This window comes from Danio rerio, chromosome 13 (genome assembly GCF_052040795.2).
Source record: "Danio rerio strain M-AB ecotype USA chromosome 13, GRCz13ab, whole genome shotgun sequence".
Classification (NCBI taxonomy): domain Eukaryota; kingdom Metazoa; phylum Chordata; class Actinopteri; order Cypriniformes; family Danionidae; genus Danio; species Danio rerio.
The window spans coordinates 3,393,216-3,410,000 of record NC_141033.1 but is presented as its reverse complement, the minus strand read 5'-3'; the positions used below and the strand labels follow the sequence as shown (position 1 = coordinate 3,410,000).

General features: G+C 39.5%; 1 protein-coding gene and 1 long non-coding RNA gene across 8 annotated transcripts in view; one reads left to right on the top strand and one right to left on the bottom strand.

Moving 5' to 3' along the window:
• The window catches only part of prkn (parkin RBR E3 ubiquitin protein ligase), a 175,107-nt gene that overhangs the window by 25,720 nt on the left and 132,602 nt on the right, over positions 1-16,785 (top strand).
• LOC147840968 (uncharacterized) overlaps positions 1-16,785 on the bottom strand; it is a 177,034-nt gene that overhangs the window by 139,995 nt on the left and 20,254 nt on the right. The window lies entirely within an intron of this gene.

The window sequence follows — 16,785 nt, the reverse complement described above, 5'->3', positions numbered from 1 at the left end:
AGTAAAAGTCGAGAAGCGGGGAATGAAAAAGCCTTACAGTAGTATTTGTTCTCTTAATTGCTCAAACGGAGTTCTGGAATGGAAGAATCAATCTTCTTTATTGTTATGGTAGGGGAAATTAAAGGCAATGGAGTTGGCAGTATTTTACGGTGCTTTTGTCAGCGCTGTAGCCGTGCTTTATTGCTAATCAATGACAAGTAGAGCGACCGGAGCCCAGGGAAAGTGGCCTGCAATGTCAGCCGATGTTCCAGAGGCGTTCTAGTAATCGCCTGCTTATTTCCATGAATGTAATAGGGACGTGGAAAACGACATATTTTCACAATCGACAAGGCTGTGGTTTAGTCAATCGAGTAGCCTGTGTTAGGAAGCCTAGTTAATTAGGGTTTGTCAGACACTAGGCAGATGTGCACGGGACACAAATGTGTGCATAATACAGTGCTAATAATACACATTATATACAGTACTGTGCAAAAGTTGACCTAAGCAATAGTATTTTCATCAACAAAAAATGGCTGTCATTTCTTTTCTAAATGTTGGTGTAGTAGAATTCGAGTAGTAGAATTCGAATTCATAGAATTTGAAAATCAGTATGCGAGAAGTACCCGGATGACTTACTACTTCTGGCGAAATTCTGGAGTGCGCATCCTATGCACGCTGCGCTATCCCATGATGCCCCGCGAGCGAATTCATGAATGGGAGTGAAGCGACGTAAATGACGCAGGTAGGTCACGTGACAAAATGGCGGATGTAGTACGTCCAAATTCCATTCAGACTTTTCAAATTCATACTGTATGGAACGTACTTTTGTAACGGCTGAGTAGTACGTTTAAATTAAAATGCAGTACCTACTGAGTAGTAAGCGGTTTCGGACGCAGCAGTGATGTGTTGGTGACGTATGTAACACTGTTTCCGGGTCCAAGCCGCCATTCATTTGAGTTAAGAAATCATTAGTTTATGATCACTTTTAGTTTATGTAACACATTAAACTTAATTTTTTATAAAGTCATCGTATACACAACAATCTTTGGGCTTGCTGCATAACAAATACCAAAATTTTTACAATGTTTAAAAAAATGAATTACTTTCTGGCCATTGGATATTAGGCATGGACATATATATTGCGATCGTGATTTTCGAAAGTATTAAATCGCTTTGCGCGCATTTATTATTACCATTTCATGAGTCTCCCCATTTAGTTGAATAGAGCGCTTGGACCCGGAAGCCGCTTCGCGTGACGTCACACTTAACAAGCGGATAGGAAATAACAGTTTACATTTCCAAATGTTATTTTTGACATTTTTGTTTGCATATTGGTTAATCTGACATCATTAAATTACTAACACTCTCCAGCCTCTTTCTTGGGTACACCTTACTAGTACCAGGTTGAACCCCAAACTGAACGCGCTTTATGCGTTGAGGGGTGCCTTTTTTGAATCGTGAACTAACGGCCACGAGCATTTTGCGCGCTGCTTATGCGCCCTGTGCGCCTCGTGCTTTTTGCCATTGTGTGCCGTGCGCTCGTACTTGAAAAAACTCTGAGCGGAAAAAGCGCATTACATTACTCACGTCTTTTTCATTCCCCAATCAAATGAAAGCAGAGGCGGGGTTTCTGTTGAGGCGCCTGCAATGTTTGTGTTGTCAAGATGACTACGGAGGCTTTTGAAGATGGAGGAGAGACTTGTGGTTGCTGTTTTGAGTTATCCAGATCTGTATGACTTTACAAATCTTGAATATCACAATATTAATGAACATTAAAATTATATCAATATCAACAGCAACACTCTCGCACATTACCCAGCTGATTTAGTCATTGCCTAGCGACATAAAAAGCACACCACACTTCTTTTACTCTTGTCAACAAAAAAGGCAGTGAGGTGCGCCTCGTGGTTTTGGGACGTAAACGCGCGTTCAGTGTGATCGGCCCCTTATTCGTTCATGGCAAAGATTCAACAAGACCCTGAAAATATTGCTCAGAGATTTTACTCCCTATTGACAGGATAGCATCACACAGTTGCTGCAGATTTGTCGGTTGCACATCCATGATCCGCCACATCCCATAGGGGCTCTATTGGATTGAGCTCTGGTGACTGTGGAGGCCATTTGAGTACAGTGAACTCATTGTCATGTTCAAGAAACCAGTCTGAGATGATTCACGCTTTATGACATGGTGCGTTATCTTGCTGGAAGTAGCCATCAGAAGATGGAGACACTGTGGACATAAAGGGATGGACATAAGCAATAATACTCAGGGTGGGCTGTGGTAATGACATGATGCTCGATTGGGACTACTGGGCCTAAAGTGTGCCCGGAAATAACGCCCCACACCATTACACCACCACCACCAGCCTGAACCATTGATACAAGACAGGATGGATCCATGCTTTCATGTTGTTAACACCAAATTCTGACCCTACCATCCGAACGTCGCAGCAGAAATGGAGACTCATCGGAGCAGGCAACATTTTCCAATCTTCTATTGGAAAAATCTCAATATTTGTGTTGTTTCAGCTCATTATAAACAAGTAGTTTGATCAAACAGCAAACATAATTTTCTGAGTGTATATTTGTGTGTGCGTGGGTAGATGAAATCATAAGTGGACTAGTCATTTATGAAATGGTGATTAAAAATGCTTCATTGGCTGTAGATAAAAATAATACATTTAAATAATCATTTCCATAAATGGGCCGGGGGTGAAGCAGTGGCGTAGTGCTGTCGCCTCACAGCCAGAAGGTCGCTGGGTCGCTGATTCGAGCCTCGCCTCAGTTGGCGTTTCTGTGTGGAGTTTGCATGTTCCCCCGCGTGGGTTTCCTCCGGGTGCTCCGGTTTCCCCCACAGTCCAAAGACACGCGGTACAGGTGAATTGGGTAGGCTAAATTGTCCGTAGTGTATGAGTGTGTGTGTGTGAATGTGTGTGTGGATGTTTCCCAGAGATGGGTTGCGGCTGGAAAGGCATCCGCTGTGTAAAAACTTGCTGGATAAGTTGGCGGTTCATTCCGCTGTGGCGACCCCGGATTAATAAAGGGACTAAGCCGACAAGAAAATGAATGAATGAATAAATGGACCAGAGAGCTGGTGGTTATTACCGCTGTGTTGTTTTGATGTGCTTTTCACTTTAAACTATGGTGGATGGTAAAGTTGTGCTCTGCCGTTCTCCAAAAAACGGTAACAAAGTAACAAATTATTCATTTTTATTTCCAGCAAATCATGAAACTCCCTGTGGCTGCATTACTGGATTTAGCACTGATGTACCACACATGACCACACATGAATGGCAGATGTTCCCTTAACACTTTTTACCCCCTCAAAATTAAATTTGAATTAAAAACATGATGAATTCAGTTTTTTAAAAGCTAAATTTTAGCTACAACTGTGGATTAAAATGCGAATCAACAGCTGACACTTTGAGCTAATTAATACAGTTAAATCATATATAAGTAAATTACAACAGAGGCAATTCCAATTTAGTACTGATGCCTCCTGATGATACATTGAGTGGTCTGAGCAGGAAACTGAACTTTATTAACAATGTTATCACCTTTAATCCACAGCCTCTGCAAACACACTTTCAGACTGGATCACGGACTCCTCCTTTATCGTTTGAATAGATCTTAAAAAATACTTTAATGTCATTAGCTTAAATATTGTGGCAAAATAATGACTTTCATTGCACAAAACTGTCATAATCCTTTTCAAAGATGACCTTCAGTTTATGCATAATAACAGGAAGGATCACTGCTAACAGCAGGCATTTTAAAGTCTAACAGTTAGTGTCTTGACATTTGCTGGATCTGTTATACCAGTCATGCTTTCATTGTTAAAGAAGCTGTGCTTTAAAGTGGATGAATATAGAGATTCAACTTCAGAGAGCTTGGGTTTTACTGTCTAGACAGCACTGGGAGAAGCTATTAGCAAACTGAAATGATTAGCTATGCTATGTTACAGCCTTTTTCAAGAATTCTCAGCTTATGCGAGGTGACAACACAGTTGTTTTTTGTCGCTGTTTGTTCTTTGGCTTTGGCTTGGTGTGTTTCAGTTTTCACAGCCGTTGCCATAACACTTAATTGATCTCAGGTGCGTCCTGTGTACAATGGTCATTGTGGCTTTTCACACTGCACTCAACCCTAGGTTATTGTTATCATAAACACCTTCTCGTTTTTATTGGAGAAGAGTGTTATCCATGCATTGTAGTCCTACGTTTGTTTATTGTAAAGTAAAATGCATAAAACAAATGCAAATTAGGTGTATTTCCATTAAGTTGTTTGAGCGGCTAACCGTAGTATTGGCAACCTTGCAACCAACACGAATGAAATCTTCGCTTTGTTCGTGGATGTTTGACGTTTGCATCAAAGTTTATTTCCATCTCCTATTATTCGCGTTAACCCTTGTTCAAAAAAGTCCAAAACAACCTCAAGTGAGCATTACTGAATTAAGGAATTTTTTATTAACAATTTGACTTTTCATCACTCGTTTGTATTGTGACTCTAAAAGAGCTCAGCTTTTCTCTGGAGAGAGAAGAACCAGAAGAACAACCGTCTTTGCAGCACTCCACCAATTAGGCCTGTATGTAGAATGGCCAAACTCCATTTAAGTCTGCTGGAGTTCGCAAGAAGGCACTTGAGGGAACCTTAGGTACGTTCACACCAGATGCGGATGAAGCGTCAAGTGATTTACATGTTGAGTCAAGGCATACACATGATCGGACATCTTGTGGCAGTGATATTCTCGTGATTGAGGTGGCGTAAATAATGCGATTTGATCGAATGACACGGCACAAATTGAGCATTTTGTGCATTTTACATTTTTATTTTTGAATGATATTTGCAGTTAATGAAGATAAGGGCTAGTTTTGAGCAACTAATCAACTAGCTGACCCTCTTGACCTTTCCCTTAAATATAAGGAGCAGTCTGAATCCAAACTTCCAAGACTTTCTTATTCTTTTGGGTTTTCTGCATTATCTTTTCCTTTCGTAAAACATTCTTCTGACCCTGCCTCTTTTCTGTCTCCTTCCTCCTTCTCCTCCTTCACTCTGTCTGGCTCCAGCATTAAAGAGTCCCCTGACTCTGTTTCTCTCAGAAGCTGCAGTACAGAATTAAGCCAATCTGTCTTCATATTACTGCCTGTGTGCGGCCTAGATTGATCTGGCCGTCTGCCACTCCAGGCGGACACAAATCATTGGCTGGTCATGAAACCCCGGTCGCCCTGCTTTTGATTGACAGCTCTCTGCCTCGTCTATCTTACTCTCTTTTATTCTTTCTGCTTTCTCGGAATTACAGTCTCGTCATGTTATCTGTAAATAACACACATTTCATTATAAAATGGCTGGCAGGTAGATTTTTTTTTTTCTTCCCGAGCTCGTAAGTAGAGTCTTTTTCTTTAGTCATTCAAGGAATGTGCCAATGCCAGCAGTTTGTTGTAGTTTTGCTTTTATACATGTTGAGACCACAGACGAAGGTAATCAGATATTATTTAACCAATTAACAGGCATCATAACTGCCTGGTTTACTTTTTGTGCCTTGGTTATGATTTAAAAAAAGACAATTTAACCAAAGAAGCTGGTCACTTTTTTATTAGAATTCCTGTTGAATGGTTACAGAAAAGGGACAAGGTTACATAAATTCAAGTGAGTTCTTGGTACTTGGACGTATGGACAGTGTAAAGTGAATGTTGTCAAGTATGGTTAGCAATACTCGAAATTGGTCTTCTGCTTTAAACCCTTCCAAGTGCGCACACACACACACACACACACAAGTGAGAGTGAGAGCAGACACACACACACACACACACACACACACACACACACACACACACACACACAGTGAGCAGATATTACTTCCAGCATCCGGGGAGCAATTAGGGGTCAGGTACCTCAGCTGGGTATAGAAGATCCCATCTTCAATTCCTGCCAAGACCAGGAATCGAACCTGCAACCTTTCGATTACAAGTCCAATTCTTTAACCATTAGGTTTTAACTGCCCCCTATAACATGACAAGCTAGCAAAAAAGTAAACGAATCGATTAATTAAAAAAAAAAAAAAAAACGTTTGGCCAAGGGCTGCTGGTTCAGTAATCTTTGTTGGTCCTGGAGCAATAATCCTTACAGGTCAAACATAATGGACATTCCACTTAAAAATAAAAAGTTGCTGTTACTTAACTCGCCTTCAGGTCTTCAAAAGTTAAGATGAATGCAATGCTTTACATAAGAGCTGCCTTTCAGTCCAATTTTTATGTCCTTCACTCTCTAACTTTCCTCGTAAGTACATCATTAGCCGCTTTTCCACTATCGTGCTGAATCGTTCTTTAAACAGAACTGTTCCATTCCGTGCCAAACCGGGCCAGACAGCACGGATACGGTTTCATTTTCCACTGTCGTGCTGCGACAAAGCTCTTTAAAACATAACACAAAACGCATCAGTAGGTGCCTTGGTAACGCAATGTAAACGGCTCCCTTTGTTCAATTAAAGTTAAATAAGAGCCGAAACTATTTATTTATTTTTTTCATAAAAGCAAAAGCAACCATGTGACTAAACACTGTTATGCCGCTCTATCATATAGGGGTGCTAAATATAGGTACATGTGCACCCTTATTTATTCATATGTTGCGCAGCTCTGGCTAAATTTTATTTGGAGGGAAAATTACCAAAATGTAACGTGATGATTGAAAATAATTGGAGGGGAAATAAATAATATTTAAAATCTCTGAACATAACAGAAAAATAAACAATGATAAGACAACAATAATGATGCATTTGCATTATAGTGGCAGAAATATAATTTTGGACAGGCCTTGTCAAAGGTGAGCGGGCACTTTCACTAATAAAAACACAGCACTGAAATTATTTCATTTTAAACAATTATTTAAATTACACTGCGTTTTTATATAAAAAGTTGATAATGATATAAAATATACTACATTTTGATGGTAAAATGAAACCAATTAAGCGATGGCTGTTATTTGTTTTACTATTCAAACATTAAATAACGAATGCAGCAAGTGAAAAAAAACGAATATGAAAATATATCGCAGGATTTAAAGCATATAAAGCACTATTATATTTAGCATGCTCTATTATCTTTTTATTTTGATCATTTTATTTTTATTATTATAATTATTTTTGTGTTCATAATTAACTAACAAGCTGTAGGCGAATTATTGCTAGACGTTTTAGAAAATATTTACGTAGCTATATTAAAGATCACCACAAAAAAAAAAACACACAGAAACATGTTACATGCCTCATAAATGTCATAACTTATGTATAATTGAATCATATAATTGCCTATAGCTGAAATGCTAAAAATTGCTCATTTTATTTTTATAAAACATTTGTGAAAACGTATTGATATTTTTTGAGTAAAAGCAATACTGACATTAAAGAATCCATATTTATTTAATTCATTCATTCTTTTGACTTGTTTATTAGTGCATATGCTATAATATAAATCATACAACAGTACCTTGGACAGTTACAGTGCCGCTCCGTAAAGCTTTCAAGCAAAGTCTTTTGGACGGCCGACATTACAACACGAACATGCCGTCCTTCAGGTGGTCTCGCCGGTATTAACAAGCTGTCCTGGCTTTGAATTAAAAAGTGCAATTATTTCCTCGTTGTTAAAAGAGTCTGCAAGTTCGTGTTCCATGGATATAGTGATGTTGTTGTGGAATTTGGACATCGACGATGCAAAGCGTGACTTTATTCGCTTTATTCGATGCGCAGCAGGAAAAAAAAGTCAGCAGCGCAAGTCGCTGGCATGTCTCTCCCGGATCAGAGCGAGTTTTGTGCTGTGGAATACAGCGCTGTGTGCAATAAACTCACATTCAGGCAAGCGATGTAGGTCTGTATTCAAGTCAATAAAATAATAACTTTAATGAATAAAATATCTTCGTAAGAATGTGATGAGTTATTCACTTCTCTTCCAGAGACTGCTCTATGGTTTTAAAATCCTTTTCAAATATCGTTTAGACCTGGATCATTATTTTATATTAAATGTACTGTAGTTTATTGAGGATGTCTGATGACTAGCGCGCTTCTGCTGAGCCAGCTGTGGTAGCTTAGCAACCGAGTCGCGACGTCAACACACAGAAACTGTCAGCACAGTTCAGCACGGTTGTCTAACCGTGCCGAAAATTCTGGGCCAAGAACGGTTTGTAATCGTGCCGCGCCGTTCCAGGCTCAGTGGAGAAACAACCGTAACCATACCGAAGTGTTCTTAGAACGGTTTGGCACGATAGTGGAAAAGCAGCTATTGATTACATTTCGTAAGTGTCCTCTACTGGCGAAACACCTGAATGGGTTTTAATGGAATGCTCTAAACCAGGGGTTCTCAATCTTGATCCCTCTAATTTGACCAAGGGAGCTAAAACCTGCAGAACACCAGACCTCCAGGACCGAATTTGAAAACCCCTCCTATTAACCCTTGAGCACTTGGCAATTACACTGTTGTGACATCACAATTGCATTGCATTCTGGGATATATTGGTGCTGGAGGGGATATATGAAGACATCTCGCTTTCTAGAAACATTCTTGTAAATGTGTTGAGGCAAGTTGGAGCTTAAACCTGCAGGACACCAGACCTCCATGATTGAGTTTGAGAACCCCATCTATAAACTCTTGAGCACTTGGGAACTACACTTTTGTTATGTCACAGTTGCATTGCATTCTGAGATATATTGGCGCTGCAGAGGATATATGAAGGCATCTTGCTTTCTAGAAACATCCTTGCACATGTTTTGAAGCAAGTTGGAGATAAAACTTGCAGGACACTGGACCTCCAGGACTGAGGTTGAGAAGCCCTACTATAAACCCTTGAGCTCTTAGGAACTACACTTTTGTGATGTCACAATTTCATTGCATTTTGGGATATATCGGTGCTGGAGTGGACATATGAAGGCATTTCACTTTCTTGAAAAATCCTTGCATGTGTTTTAAGGCAAGTTGGAGATAAAACATGCAGGACACTGGACCTCCAGGACTGAGTTTGAGAAGCCCTCCTATAAACCCTTAAGCACTTGGGAACTACACTTTTGTGATGTCACAATTGGATTGCGTTCTGGGATATATTGGTGCTGGAGAGGACATATGAAGCCGGTTCACTCCCTTGGACAAAATAGAGGGATTGAGGGAATGTCCATGAAGCTTATGGAACACACTTTTAAATTGAGCTGGGGATTTCCCAGAGGGAATAAGGGATAGAAAGTTTGCAAGTGCATTTCTAAAAGTGGAGTGGAACACAGCCAAGAGAGCCCTTGCCATCCAAAAGTTAAAGATCCTCTTCTCTAAAGGTCACTTCACATAAATAACAGTATCTGCCTTCAAAACCAATGGATAATAATGTCCTGTATGCGCTACAGTTATTGTGATAACTCTGACTCTGATTAGCTGTTGTTGCTATCAAAAATATTTGTAGCATTCATCAAGCTAGAAAAAAAGTTCTGAAAGTGATCCCAATGATATTATTCAGTTGTGCCGTTAGTATAGATAGTTTCTTCAACTACTTCAACAATCTAGGGCCACTTATAGAAGCACTTTCTGGAAATGTGTATGATTTGGCACATAATTAGAGGACAGTCTCAGCTTTAAACACTGCAAATTTGAAATCTCCAACTCTGTAGCACCTCCAACTGTGCAAATTGGCAGTCATGATTATGTTAATAACTTTTGAACCATAAGGTCTATCTACAAAAGAAGCTAAAATTGCCTCAGATCATGTTTATACTGTACCATTCCTGTAAAGCATATCAAGGAGCACCCTTTGATGTAGAGCCCTGCGGGGGACTGTTTTTTTTAAACTTGTATGTGTCTTAATGTGTTTTAATCTTCCAGACCGGCCCACTTCCACAGACTTAAGTGGACTTGTGAAAAATATACACAAATATTCTATTGATTAATTCAAACATATGAACAGAATAACAAGCTTTAATGCTGTAATAACCCTCAACTTATTATAAACCTGTTTGAATTTCTTTCTTATGTTGATCAGATATTTTAAAGAATGCCGGAAAGCCATAGACTTCCTCAGTATTTCTTCTATAATGGATGCCAAATGGCAACAGGTTTCCATCATTTTCTAGAGCAGTGTTTCCCAACCCAACCCTGTTCCTGAAGGCACACCAACAGTACATATTTTGGAGGTCCCCCTTATCTGAACCATTTATTTCAGGTTTTCCAGTCTCTTCTAATAATAATAATAATTCCTGACATTTATATAGCACTTCTGGGCACTTTTCTTGGCGCTTTGCACAATAGAGGGGAATCTCCTCATCCACCTGGATGACGCGACGGGAGCCGTTTTGTGCCAGACCACACACCAGCTGATTGGTGAAGAGGAGACAGAATGATGAAGCCAATTATGATATGGGGATGGTTAGGAGGCCATGATGGACAGAGGCCAGTGGGCAGATTTGGCCAGGATGCCGGGGTGAAACCCCTACTCTTTTTCGAAGGACATCCTGGGATTTTTAATAACCACAGAGAGTCAAGACCTCGGTTTAAAGTCTCATCCAAAAGACAGCGCTCACTGAGCAGTATAGAGTCCCCGTCACTATACTGGGGCATTAGGACCCACACAGACCGCAGGTTGGGCGCCCCCTGCTGGCCTTTCTAACACCTCTTCCGGCAGCAACCTAGCTTTCCCATGTGGTCTCCCATCCAGGTACTGATCGGGCGCAGCCCTGCTTAGCTTCAGTGGGTGACCATGTGAGAGTTGCAGAAAGCTAGCTTAGCATTTTAATGTTCTGAGGATTAGATTCAGATGTATTTGAATAGGGAGAGGTTTAAAATGTGTACTGTCGGTGAGCCTTCAGGAACAAGATTGGGAAACACTGCTCTAGAGTATCTTCTATTTGGTTCATTTATTAATTAATTCATTTCTATTTTCGGCTTAGTCCCGTTTATTAATCTTGGGTCGCCACAGTGCAATGAACCACCAACTTATATGTTTTACGCAGCAGATGCCCTTCCAGCTGCAACCCATCACTGAGAAACATCCATACACATTCATTCTCTCACACACACTACGGATAATTTAGCCTACCCAATTCATCTATAGCGCATGTGTTTGGACTGTGGGGGGAAACCAAAGTACCCGGAGGAAACCCACGCCAACACAGGGAGAACATGCAAACTCCACACAGGCCCCGTTTACACTAGTGCATTTTAGTTGATCAAAAATGATCCGCGTCCACACTAGCTTTTCACCTAGCATCTCTGAACATATCTCCGTCCACACTACGCCACAAAAAACGTATATCACGTGACCATTCGCGCACTCTGGGCATGCGCGTTCTAGTATAAACAGGAAGCATGTGACTCACTCGAAATTTGGTTATTGTTAGTCAACAAACGCCGGCTGAACAATGAACGCGATGGCAAAGAAAGCCAGAGAGGTATTTTTGTGGACAGACGGCGAGGTCGAGTTGTTACTAAACGTAACAAGTGAATAACTGCACAATGGCGCCTAAAACAGACAATAGTGCAAACAACGCTCCCATTTCTGTGCCCATGTTGTTGTTTACAGTGAAGGCTGGTCTGCTGTTTTCTGGTAGCATTAAAGCCATGTGTTATAGTCATGTGATAGGGGCTTGACGAATAAGGGAAGGATACGCAATGGCACGAAAGCCCCAATCAGGTAGCGACTCTCAGCAGCCCCGCCTCCGTTTTCAGATGTCTCTGTTTTCCCCCATCCACACTGAGGCGGAGCAGCAGCGTTTCAGAATGAAAACGGCCTCTCCAGCGTTTTCAAAACGTTCCGTTTTCGGCGCTCAAAAACTCTGGCGTAGTGTGGACGGATGGCGTAACTGTAGGAAAACTTATGCGTTTTCAACGCATTAGTGTAAACGGGGCCACAGAAATGCCAACTAACCCAGCTGGGGCTTGAACCAGTGACCTTCTTGCTGTGAAGCAACTGTGCTACACACTGCGCCACCGTGCTGCCTCTTTTTGGTTCAACTGGAAAAAAGAAACTAATTAAAGTGAATTGATGGTGAGTCCGTTTTTACTTTTGGATGCACTATCGCTTTAATGTGAATGGACCTTGAAGACAGGAGTTTCAAGGTCAAGCTGTGCTGTTGAAGCACCTGATCACCACATGAAGTAACTGCTGTGTCACCCCTCACTTCTTTCTGAACTCTGGGTGTTATTGAAAGCACATGCAGAAAGCCTACAATTTTGGCAAATCACAGTCTTCCGCGTTCACATCTTGTTTGAGCGCACGTCACAGCCTGCCCTTTTCTTTAATATGAAAGAATGACATTTTGCAGTAAACCAGAATAAACCGAGGGTTTATCACATTCGGTAAGTAAGTGTTTGATCAGTGCACTCACGGAATTGAAGCCAAACATCTTAAAGATTCACTTTCCAGCGAGATGCTTTTAAAACTGCGGGAAGACGTTCTGAAAGATTCAATAAGACTCTTCGTCACCTGCCCAGATGGACACATACCATATGCATCTCTCTATCTCTCCATAATTTTTTTTCACTTCTCCCTGCCTCGGGTTACTCTTAACACAAATATATTTTAGATGGTTCAAGCAATTTCCACTGTCATGGTCCAGTGAAACCAAGACATGAGGTCTCAGATAGCTCATATTATGGATTTGTGAAGCTCAGCATTAATGTTTGTGTTTGTTGCATTTAGCTTGTTTGAGCAACCAACACCAAGGTCAAATTTTAGCTTTAATTTCTGACATGCAAATGGACTATTTGTTTCCTATGTTAAGTAGAAAAGAGGCTCAAATCCACTTTTTGCTATTTTAAGGATGAGGAAAAACAGTCTGTGCACCCAACGCATACTCTAATGGTGTTCACACCAGACGCAGTATGCGCGGATAAATAGCGCTAATAGCGCATAAATAGGCGCATAACAATTTGAATTTACTTGCTTCATTCGTGCGTCAAATTCACTTCACAATAGACGTGGATTCCCATCATGGGCAGGGCTTTTGTCTGCCCCATGACTCTAGCTTCGCTGCTAAATGGCTGACATGGATTTTATTGAAACAGTAGCTGTGTTTATGTGCTTTAGGAAGACTGAAAAACAGCGTTGATTTGTTTGGAGCCGTGCCTGAGTCTACTAGATCCATTCTGAGTTGCACCCAGCTCTGTGAGTTCATAAACTCATCCAGACTCTATACCTGGATGATGGAAGCTTTCAGCGGTGCTTCCGACTGAGCCAAACCCAGTTTGATGAACTGTTGTTCGCTATCAGCAGGAGGATTTCTCCCTAAATTGTGTTTTGAATTTACGAATTGGATTTGTGAATTTACGAATTGGATTTGTGAATTTACGAATTGTGTTTTGAATTTACGAATTGGATTTGTGAATTTGCGAAATGGATTTGTGAATTTACGAATTGGATTTGTGAATTTACGAATTGTGTTTTGAATTTTGAATTTACGAATTGGATTTGTGAATTTACGAATTGGATTTGTGAATTTATGAATTGGATTTGTGAATTTACGAATTGGATTTGTGAATTTACGAATTGGATTTGTGAATTTACAAATTGTGTTTTGAATTTACGAATTGGATTTGTGAATTTATGAATTGGATTTGTGAATTTACGAATTGTGTTTTGAATTTACGAATTGGATTTGTGAATTTATGAATTGGATTTGTGAATTTACGAATTGGATTTGTGAATTTACGAATTGTGTTTTGAATTTTGAATTTACGAATTGGATTTGTGAATTTACGAATTGGATTTGTGAATTTACAAATTGTGTTTTGAATTTACGAATCGGATTTGTGAATTTACGAATTGTTTTAAATTTCCGAATTTTATTTTGTAAATGTATAAGTTTTAAGACTGATCTGCCTTCATTAAAAAAAAAAAACTAAAAAAAAAAACTTGCAGCATCACATTCCCATCGAACGACTTGGTCACAATCCACTTGTTAAGTGTGACGAAACGGCTTCCGGGTCCAAGCACTCTATAAAACCGTACGGGGAGACTCAACAAATGGTAATAATAAACGTTTACAAAGCGATATAATACTTTGAAAAATCATGATCGCGAGATATATATATATATATATATATATATATATATATATATATATATATATATATATATATATATATCCATGGCTAACATCCACTAGCCAGAAAGTGATACATTTTTTATAAATTGGTCAAATTTTGGTATTTGTGATGCAGTCCAGAGACCGATGTGTACACTATGATTTTATATAAAATTCACTTAACTAAAAAGTGGCTATAAACAAATATTTTCTTGAATAAAACGAATAAATGAGTAGCGGCTTGGACCCGGAAACAGTATTCATCACAACTTAACTAGTGGATACTTGTGCAAACATAATTAGTGTATTGTTTTATTTATCATGCTGCATTTCTATATTTCTTGTGACTTGGAAATCAGAACTGCACATATTCCAGCAGGTGTACACAGGCGTCAAACATTGCATCAGCTTTCCGAATGAACGCATCTGCCCTGGAGGATGAAATTTTATTGCTGCGGTCTGACATTCAGATGAAGGCAGAGCTTCTGGTGGGCATTTTTTTGGAACTTCGATGAGAGAAAATAACCTGACGTCAGAAGATGTGCGCTGAACCTTGACAGCCTTGTTTGGCTTAACATGCTTGTGTGAGACAGCATTTTCCCTCATGAAGATAACTGAATCCAAAAGCCGTTCAGCTTGAACTGATGATCACCCGGATGCCTGTTTAAAGCTTGCCTGATTGCATTGGCCTGCTGATTCATTTCAGTGCAAGTCATCTGAATTGTGCTGTTTCTTTGAATGAAAAGTACTTTCATGATCACTTAAATAAGCAAATCTAAATTTATCGACTCAAAGATGAATCATGTAGCCCGGGTCAACAAGACTTACAGTCCCCCTATTATGGATTATAAAAGATTTATATTTTGGTTTTGGGGACAGCTCAATTATATTAAGCACTACCTGACAAAATTCTTGTTCCCTATCCAAGTTTTAGGAACAACAAATAATACCTTGTCTTCTAGTTGATGATTTGGTATCAGAAGTGGCTTATATGAAAGCCAAAAACCTATCGATTCCACTTATTTAACCAAAATAAAATATGATCATGCCTTGATTTTTAACTATATAATTAGGACAGTAAGGCCTGACTTTGCTGAGACAAAGTCACTGAACAGAAATAATGTCCAGTATAGAATATAAAGTCATGCTGCAGAGGAAAAAGAATGAATGTTGTGTGACTCCCATGAGCTTGGAGGACTGCATCCATACATCTCTGACATGACTCAAATCACTGATTAATAAAGTCATCTGGAATGGCAAAGACAGTTCTTGCAAGACTCCCAGAGTTCATCAAGAGTCATTGGATTCATCTTTTTGACTCCTCCTTCATCTTACCCCAGACATGCTCATTAATATTTATGTCTGGTGACTGGGCTGGCCAATCCTGGAGCACCTTGACCTCCTTTTCTTTCAGGAACTTTGATGTGGAAATGTGTATATATACACAGTTGAAGTCAGAATTATTAGCCCCCTTTTGATTGTTTTTCTTTTTTAGATATTTCCCAAATTATGTTTGACAGACCAAGGAAATTTTCACAGTATGTCTGATAATTAGGGATGTAACGGTATCAGAATTTCACGGTACGGTAATACCTCGGTATGAATGTCACGGTACGGTATTTATTGAATCATTTACAGGAAAAAACAAAACTTATGAAAATACTCCAAAAAAGTGCCAAAAGTGTCAATGACATACAAATTAGCCATCTATCTGTAAGCTTTGAAACAGAAACTTCAATTTTAATAACAAAAAATATTAAACCATGTAAAAAAAATAAAGTTTCAATTTAGTATTGTTGAAAACTCATCACATTCAACATTTAATCACTCACTCACTTAGATAGAGATGGGTTTAAAGGAAAATTATCATATAAATATAATCTGGTAAAAGCTGGTATCTCTGGGCATTTACAATGTCCCCTGCAACAGAAAAAACCCCTCTCATTTGGGACTGAGGTTTCTGGGACCAGAGAGATATGACTTGGCCCAGGTTGACAGCAGTGGGTAACGTTGTGCATTGTCTTTCCCCCACTTGAGAGGACAAGCCATGAGTGAGATAGAGGTCTCATGTCTGCATCAATCTGAACAGTGTGCTGACAACACCGCTATTCAGTACGCGCGCGACAACACAGCTGATAAGAACTCGCGCGACAACACCACTATTCAGTATGCGCGCGGCGACAACACGCGCTTTAGAGTTTTCCAGCTCTTTTTCATCCCCGCTTCTAGCAGCACACTCCATTTCCGCATTACTGGATCTGTAGCGACAACAGACCGCAAGGGATGATGGTCAAGCATGGGCTGATGGGAATTGTAGTTTTCGCTACCTCCCGTTCGCTTCATTCGCCTGAGCAAATTTTCTCAGAAGACCTATAGTTTTACAGAGTCATGCGACTTCGGTAATATCGAAAAAAATTAATATTGCGATATGACGGTATTTACAATACAGTTACATCCCTACTGATATTTCTTTCTTCTAGAAAAAGTCTTATTTGTTTTATTTTGGCTAGAATAAAAGCAGTTTTGAATTTTTAAAAACTATTTTTTGGACAAAATTATTAGCCTCTTCAAGCGAATTTTTTTTTTCGATCGTCTACAGAACAAACCATCATTATACAACTTGCCTAATTACCCTAACCTGCCTAGTTCACCTTATTAACCTAGTTAAGCCTTTAAATGTCACTTTAAGCTGTATAGAAGTGTCTTAAAAATATCAAGTAAAATATTATTTACTGTCATCATGGCAAAAAGAAAATAAATCTGTT